The sequence below is a fragment of the Microtus pennsylvanicus genome, chromosome 21, assembly GCF_037038515.1.
Source record: "Microtus pennsylvanicus isolate mMicPen1 chromosome 21, mMicPen1.hap1, whole genome shotgun sequence".
Classification (NCBI taxonomy): domain Eukaryota; kingdom Metazoa; phylum Chordata; class Mammalia; order Rodentia; family Cricetidae; genus Microtus; species Microtus pennsylvanicus.
In genome coordinates, this window is record NC_134599.1 from 16,857,048 (window position 1) to 16,864,777 (window position 7,730).

Here is a 7,730-nt window from a genome sequence, read left to right on the forward strand (position 1 = left end):
ATAATCACTAAGACAAATAAAGCCAGATACACACGGCAGCCCAAGTACGAGAGAGGCTGAGGAAGGATGACGACTTGACCACAGGAGTTTGAGACCAGAGTGGATTAAGAGTGATTTCAAAAATAAAAGAAACTTAAGACAAATGACACAAAATAAGTCCTTAAAGTTCCCAAAGTAGCCTCCTTATAATACCAGCACTTGGAAGGCAAAGGCTTGAAGATCAATTCAGGCCAACCTTGACTACACTGTAAGAGTCTATGGGGGGGGAGGGGGGGAAGAAGGCACCTGGTACCTTTAATTTACTACTAAAGCCCTGGTCCAGAGCAGCAAAGTCCTTGCAGAAACCCAGCCTTGCTGCGAGAGCTGATGGCTTCTGGTATCCACCAGATACTAAAATGGAGGGAGAAACAACTCCCCCAAGGCCCACATCCTAGCTCTAACTTCTACAAGCCAAACACAGTCAACCATCAGTGGGAAGAAGGCAGTGATGGAGACCCTACGGCAGCAAACTGGAGGAGGTGGCAAGTGGTTAAGGGGCCCTTTTGCCTCAGGCCCTGGGTACAAGAGGCAGCCATGAGAGGAAATGGGCATGGCCTCACCCAGATAGCCTCCAACCCAGCTCCTAAGTGTCCTCAGGGCTCTCCTCCCACCCACGATCCTAAGGACTGGAGCATCACTGGTAACATCTTAGGAGGGGTCCACCCATCTGAAAGTCAAGGCTGTGCTGAGTCTCCCCTGGTGTCTTAAGGGAATCTGGGAAAAAACTTGGGTCTCCGGGAGACTTGCGCCCTCCACGTGGTCTATAAGCAGACAATGACCGCTGGACTCACCACCAACCACAGAAGGGATAAGAGAGCAAAAATCTGGGAGAGAGTGGGGCACTACCCTCATGGGAGCCCCACTAAATGTCCAACAGAAGACCCAGAATACCCCAGAGGACAGATCACCTTCAGCTCATCTTGTCCCTCGCTGGCTGGTTGAGAAGAGGAATGGCAGAAAGGGTCATGAAAATGATCGCGAAATGTCCTTAAGGACTGAAGGACTTGTGAGAGATTGGACTGGGAGAGACCCTTGCAAATTATCCGCAGAGATCTCTACGCACACCTTGGGGAGAGCACCATGTGTGAAGGCTGCACGGAAGCTGTGTTTTACACACTCAGCAGTCAGACCAACATACCATCCCGGCCCTCTCTGCCAAAGCCCAACCCCTGGCAGGCCCTTACTCTCTCCCACCTTCTCTAACTAAGAAGCCTTCTCCATCACCACTACTGTGAGGGGGGTGGGGGACGACGCCAGAACAGCCTATCCCTATTCTGGGTCTGAAATTCCACCAGGAAACCTGGAGCCACAGAATTTTAAAGTTGGAATGGGGCCTTCAGGCGTCATCAACCCCCACCACAGAGGAATCCCGCCTGCAGACACACTGACAGATGGCCACTGGCGTCTCTCTAGGCTCCTCTAGCGCGGAAGGCAGCCCTAGCATTTGGGATGTTCATTCCTTGAGTCTAAAGGGGATTCACCTTTCCTCAGGTGAGGCTCCAGGCAAGCACAAGAAAGCCTGGGCCACCATGAGCCCAGGAATCAGGAGCTGCAGACTGGATGGGGGAGGGGAGCTGAAGATAAAGCACCAGGAGGCAACAGGGCCTGCAGGAGAAGGAGCTTCACGAAAGTGAAGCAGGCAGGTGCCAGACCTATGACACAATTCGGCCTGGGGCCCCTACCAACCCCTGCCCCCAGACACAAATGGACTCTCTGACATTATTACCTGTCAACAGCTCCACCAGGGCCTTAATGGGTCCCAGAACCAGAGGAGACTAGTCAGCTTGCCTAAAAGCCCACAGGAACTTCCACAACCCAACTATCCAAAGGCAAGTGACTGCCCTAACGACCTGCAAATGGCCCCTGACACATAGGGGATAGTCCAAGACGGTCCGCCTGGCAGCTGGGCTTCCCAAATCCCACAGGCCAGTCCTAACACCCCAGCAACGCAAGAATAGCTCCCCAGGCTGCAGCTGTCACATCTGCCTGGGAGGGAGGAGGCACAGTGGAGCAGCACCTGATCCCTGAATCCCTGTGCAGCTTGCCCGCCCGCCTGCCCAGGAGGAGGTTCAGCCGCTGGCAGCCCTGGGTGAAACATGAAGACCTAACTGTCCCCAGGGGATGCTGATGGCAGTCTCTGGGCACAGCATAGAGGGGCAAGCTGGGTCACCCGGCTGAGAATACTCCTCCCCGAAGGCTCCTGTCCCCTCTAGTTTGAGAGAGTGCAGTTGTGCGGTCCCCAGCCTGCCCTTTCTCCCCAGCCCTATGCAGGCCAGAACTGCCCAGCTGGGTGCAAGACGCCATCTTGGGTCAAGGTGCAGCCACGGAGGGCTCCCCTTGGGAGCCCGAGAAGGGAGCCCGGAGACCCAGTGGGAACCTATTCCCACTCAGGGTGCTCACACCTACTCAGCTGGCTTTGCAGGAAGAGACGAGAGGAGGGGATGCGGAGACAGGGGGAAGCAACTGAGGGGGGAGCAAAGGGAGAGGGTGCCCCCAAGAAGGCAGGCTCCAGGAAAGCAAAATGAAGTTTGGCAGCCATAGGGCCGCGGGCCCCGCGAAGAGGGGCTGGGGGAGGCCGGGGGCGGGCCCTGGACATATGCCAGCTCGGTCCGCGCCAACGAGGAGGGAGGGCTTGACGGCCTGGAGTGGGGAGCCCGGGTGAGGGCGGGACACGGACAGCGGCCGGCGCCGCTCTGAGGCTCGGGGTCTCCTGAGGTGTGGGCAACGTGGGGACCGAGACCCCCGATCCGCAGCCTCCGCGAGGCCTCGTCCTTCACTGTGCAGATGCGAAGCTTTCAAGGACACGTCTACAGCGGCTCGGCGGGGGTGCGTGTGAGTGTGTGCAGGGGAGTCTGCTGCAGGGGGCGACCCCGGCATCCCCACCGGAGTCGTTTCTAGCCTCGCCGCTCCCGCCCCCGCACCTTCCAGCCCTCCGCGGCCGGGCCCGGGGATCCTCGCCCACTCCCGCCCCGCCCCCACACTGCGGCGCCGCCGCCGCCACCACCGCCGCCCCGCTCCCACGGCCCGCAGCGGGGGCAGGGAGGAGCCGGGCTCGACGCCCCCCCTCCACGCCGTTCCGCTTGGCCTCCGCGGGAGCGTGCGCCCCCCAAACGGGCACGCTCCCCAAGCGCGCGCCCCTCCCAGGCCCGCCGGCGCCCCGCACCCCCAAGCCACAGGTGGCCGCGGGAAGATCGCGACGCCGCGCTCCCCGGCGCGGGCCCTGGCCGCCCCTCGGCCCTGCCGGGGGCCTCCAGGGTCCCCCCGCCGCGCGGGGCCTCCAGGCCCGGGGGAGGGGCGGGGCGGGGCGCGGGGCCCGGGTCGTGCCAGGCTGCCATTTTCTGCCGTGGCCACGGCGCTCCCCGGCCGCCCGCCCGCGCCCCCTCGGCCCCCCTCCCGCCGCCCGATTCCGGGTCGGGTCCGCGCCCCGCAGCGCACGGCTGCAGGCCCTGGCAGGGCCCCGGGGCGGGGGCAGAGCCCGGAAGGCGGAGGCGGCGGGGCCCTGCGGCAGCGCGCAACGGGTAGCGCGCAGGCCGGCGGAGGCCCCCCGCGGCATTGTACGGACTTGAACTTGAGCCCGGGCCGGGCGGGGGCGCCGAGGGGCGTCCGCGGGGGAGGCGACGCGCAGGAGAGGGGCGGCGGGGAAGCCGCGGGGACATAAACAAACCCTCGGCCCGGGCCGTCCGCGCCCGCAGCGCCCGCCCCGCGCACCGAGTTGCGGGGTCCGAGCCGCGCTCCCCACCGCCCCGCTGCGCCCTCCCGCCCGCCCACCCTCCCAACTCGGGGGCCGCGGGCCGTGCTGGTTACCGTATGGCCCGGCGGGTCGGGCGGCCCGGCTCGCCCTGCTGCCGCGGCGCCGCGTCCCGGCTCGTCCTCTGCTCGCGCCGCCGCCCGCGCCGCCTCCCGGCCCGCCCGCTGCCTGCCGCGCTCCCTCCCTCCGTCGCTGTCGCGCTCCCTCTCTCCGCCTCCTCCGCCGGGTCCCCCCCGCCCGCCCCTTCTCTCCGCCTTCCTCCTTCCCTCCCTCCGGCCGCCTGCCGCCCAGGCCTCCGCCCGCCGCTCGCCCCCCGTGGCCGCGCTGGCTCCGGCCCCGGCGCTGCGGAGCCGCCCGGGAGACTTCACCGGGGGCCCCGGGGCGCCGCGGCGGGAGCGGCGTGGGCGGCGGGCGGTCCTAGCGCCCCCGGCGGGAGGAGCGGGTTCGGGACCCCGCCGTGCCCCGGCCGCAGCGCTCCGGGTCGGGCACCCCGCCGGGGCTGAGCTCCCTGCCGCCTGGTGCCCCTCGGGTCGCCCCCTGGCCTCAGCCTCCCCACCGCGCGGCGCCCCTCTACCTGGCGCAGCTTCTGCGCTGGGTCCCCGCATCCAGCACTGGCCGCAGGGACAGCGGCCCCTCCTCTCCCGGGCCGGTGTCAAGTGCCTCCCCCCACGCCGCCCGCGGAGCCCCCGGCGGCCTTCGCCCTGCAGTTCTCCCGACCTCCACCAGAGCCCACTGCGCTCTGCGCGCCTCAGCACTGGGGCTGGGGACAGCAGCGCCTGCCCAGCCGCGTCGCCACCCCCAGCCAGGTGCCGCGGTGGCCAGACGGCTGCACACGGCCAAGGTCGAAGAGCCTGGCGCCTCGAGGCCACCTTAGGGGCTCGAGCACCGTCGTGGGGTGGGCTGTCTCGAAGGGAGTGAGCTTCCCGTACCTTGATGTGTCCAAGAAGACTTGGGTGCCCTCAGGTGGGCTCTGGAAAGATCTGAAGAGGTGAGAGGTTGAACTAAATGACATTGGAGGCCCCTTCCAGCTGCCAGATTCTCTGCAGATCTGCACTAGACCTGGATCCCTCAAGGAGGGGGTGCTCTCAGGGTTCCGGCTCTGTAGTGCTCACATCTCCAGCTACCATCACTGGAGCTTGGCGCTGGATCTCCTGACTCCCAGCCTCCTCGGCTAGCTCCTCCCTCCCGCCACTGGACAGCCTCATCAGTCCGGACCTTCTGCTGTGCCCCAGTGTCCTGGGCTGCGCCTCCCACACCCATTTTGTCACACTTGTTTCAATGCTGAAGCAGGTCTCCAAACAACACACCCTGCGTCCAAATCCAAATCCACAGCCCCTCCAAACGGTGCTCCCAGCTTGACTAAAACAAGGCTATTTAAGCGAAAGGACTCGACTTCATCAAGAGTTTTATGGCACTACCGCCAAGGAGCAGCCACCAGACATGACACGTTTCCCTTGTCCATGCCACCTCGTCAAGTGACTTGTCCCAATTTTCCAGTGAAGACTCAGGGTGAAACTTGCTGGTAGAGAATTTGCCTGGTAATCACCAGGTCCTAGGCTCAGTCTTCAGTACCACGAATGAAAAGCCCATCCTGAGGCTGGAGAATGGCTCAGCAGTCAAGAGCACTCGTTGCTCTTCCAGAGGACCTGGGTTTAATTCTCAGCACCCAGACTGCAGCTCACAACTGTCTGTATCCCCAGTTCCAGTTCAGGGGACCCAACGCCTTGCTTCTGATGGCACTGTGTGCCCCATGGTGCACAGTCGTAGATGCAGGGGAAACGTCCATAAACATGATCTTTTTAAAAAGTCTGTCATATTGGGGAAGTGGCAGAGCAAGAGTTAAGGCAAGGTTCATTTGACTCAGGTTGGCACATCACAGTGGCCTCCAAGACGCCAACATTGACCAAGAGGGCCAAATGGAAGTCTGTATTCAGTGCTGATGGTGATGTCACTGGGAGTCATAAAAGCACGTGACCTTGGATGTCTTTGTTGCTAGCTTCATGAGGCCCACATACCATTAGGGCGTTGCTGACCAGTGAGAATTCATGGGCTCCACTATTGATTCTAGACACCCATGGGTGTCTTCAGTACAGAGAGGTACATCAATGCTGGATGATCCTCGGGGTTCAGCTCAAATAGGCTCTATTATAGTTTGAATATGAAGTGTCCCTCATAAAGGCTTGTACATTAAAGGGTTGGTCCTCTTCAGGTGGTTTGGGTTTTTGTTTTTGTTTTTTGTTTTGGTTATGTTTGAAACATGTAGCTCTGACTGTCCTAGAACTCACTATGTAGACCAGGCTGACTTCAAACACAAGGAGATCCACCTGCCTCTGCCTTTTTGAAGGTAACCTGCAGGAGGTAGAGCCTAGCTGAAGGAAGCATGCCACTGAGGATATTTCCTGAGAAGCTCTATCTTGCCCTGGCTGCTATCTGGTCCTTGTCCTGTTTCTGGGCTGCTATGAGGCCGGCAGCCTCCTCTACCACCTGCACCTGCTAACATGTGTTCAACCTCACAGTTGGTCCGTGTGCATGGGCTAAACCCCCAGAAACAGTGAGCCGAGGTACACATTTCCTCTCTTTTTTTTTTTGACAAAGTATTTATTATCTGCTCTGTGGTCGTAATTAGTGAAAAAAACAGGCACGATTATAGATGAAAGTATAATCGAGCGAAAAACAATTAAGTTATAGGATTATAAATTTACATGAGACTACTCATACTTCAACACGTTTCCTCTCTTAGACTGATTCTGTTGTACTGGCCACAACAGAACAGCAGTGAATACAGGCTTCTACACCCCTCGCTTTGGTCATAGACATTCTAGGCTGAGATGCAGCGTCGATCCCAATAGCAAAGACTATCACTATAATACCACAAACCCTAAATTTCAGTGGCTTAAAACCACAAGTTTGGTGACAATTTGGTGACTTCTCAAAAAGTTGAATGCAGCATTTCCATGTGACTCTGAAATCCCACCATTAGGTGTATAGCCAAAGGAATTGAAAGCAACCCAGGTGTGCTAGCGCATGTCCTTAATCCCAACACCCTAGAGGCAGAGGCAGGAGAATGGCTGGCAATTAGAAGTCAGCCCGATCTACATAGTGAATTCCAGGGTAGCCAGAGCTATATAGGGGGACTCGTTTCAAACAGGATTGAAACTAGAGGCTGGTAGTATTTGTGTACCAGTGTTCATAACTATTTGCAGTAGCCACAAAATGGGAGCAACCTGAATGTCCACGCACAGACAGATGAATGGATAATCATAATGTATAGACAATGGGATAGTTCTGAGGCTTAAAGAGGAAGTTCTGGCCTGTGTTGCCACATGGATGACCCTTGAAGACATCACACTGAGTGAGATAAGCCAGTCACAGACACAAATGTCGCATGGTTCTATTTATACGAGGTACCTAGAATAGTCAAATCTGTGCAGGCAAAATAGAATCCTGGCTACCTGGGCCTGGATGTGGAGAATGGCAAACAAGTGTTCAACTGCTAGAGCCTCAATCTTAAATATGAAAGCCTTCCAGAGATCGGCGGTGTGGGATGCGCTAATACACCAAAAAAATGGCGGCGTTTGTGTTATGTGTATTCGACTGCAATAAAACCAGTGTAAAGTCATTGCAAGTGTCATGTGTCATTAGTGGGTAGGCAGGGTAGGTTGGGAGCGGTGCCTATGGAATATCCAGGGGCTCTGACCAACAGAGCCACCGTCTAAGGGGAAGCACCCAGGGGATGTTACCCTCTCAATGGGCATGTCATTTGATGGGTAAAACCAGACATACAGTTCCCTTCAACTAGAGATCTGGGCATCAAAAGCTACAGAGCGCCTCAAAGACCAGACACATTAGGCTGAGGACATAACTCGATAAGTAGAGTGACTTCCATTCCCAGCGCCCCAGAAACGGGTGTGGTGGCACACACCTCTAACTCTAGCAGAGGAGG

At 59.0% G+C, this 7,730-nt stretch overlaps 1 protein-coding gene across 4 annotated transcripts in view; it reads right to left on the minus strand.

Moving 5' to 3' along the window:
• Positions 1-4,968, minus strand: part of Dnmt3a (DNA methyltransferase 3 alpha) — a 102,168-nt gene extending 97,200 nt beyond the window's left edge. For 2 of the 4 annotated variants that reach the window (XM_075955592.1, XM_075955589.1), the window contains exon 1: positions 3,844-3,966. The gene's annotated coding sequence lies outside the window, so the exon portion shown is untranslated. Of the gene's footprint in view, positions 1-3,843; positions 3,967-4,361; positions 4,522-4,716 lie in introns of those variants that run through there. The other 2 variants (XM_075955591.1, XM_075955590.1) reach the window with 2 other exon arrangements.
• Between the last annotated feature and the right edge of the window lie 2,762 nt (positions 4,969-7,730).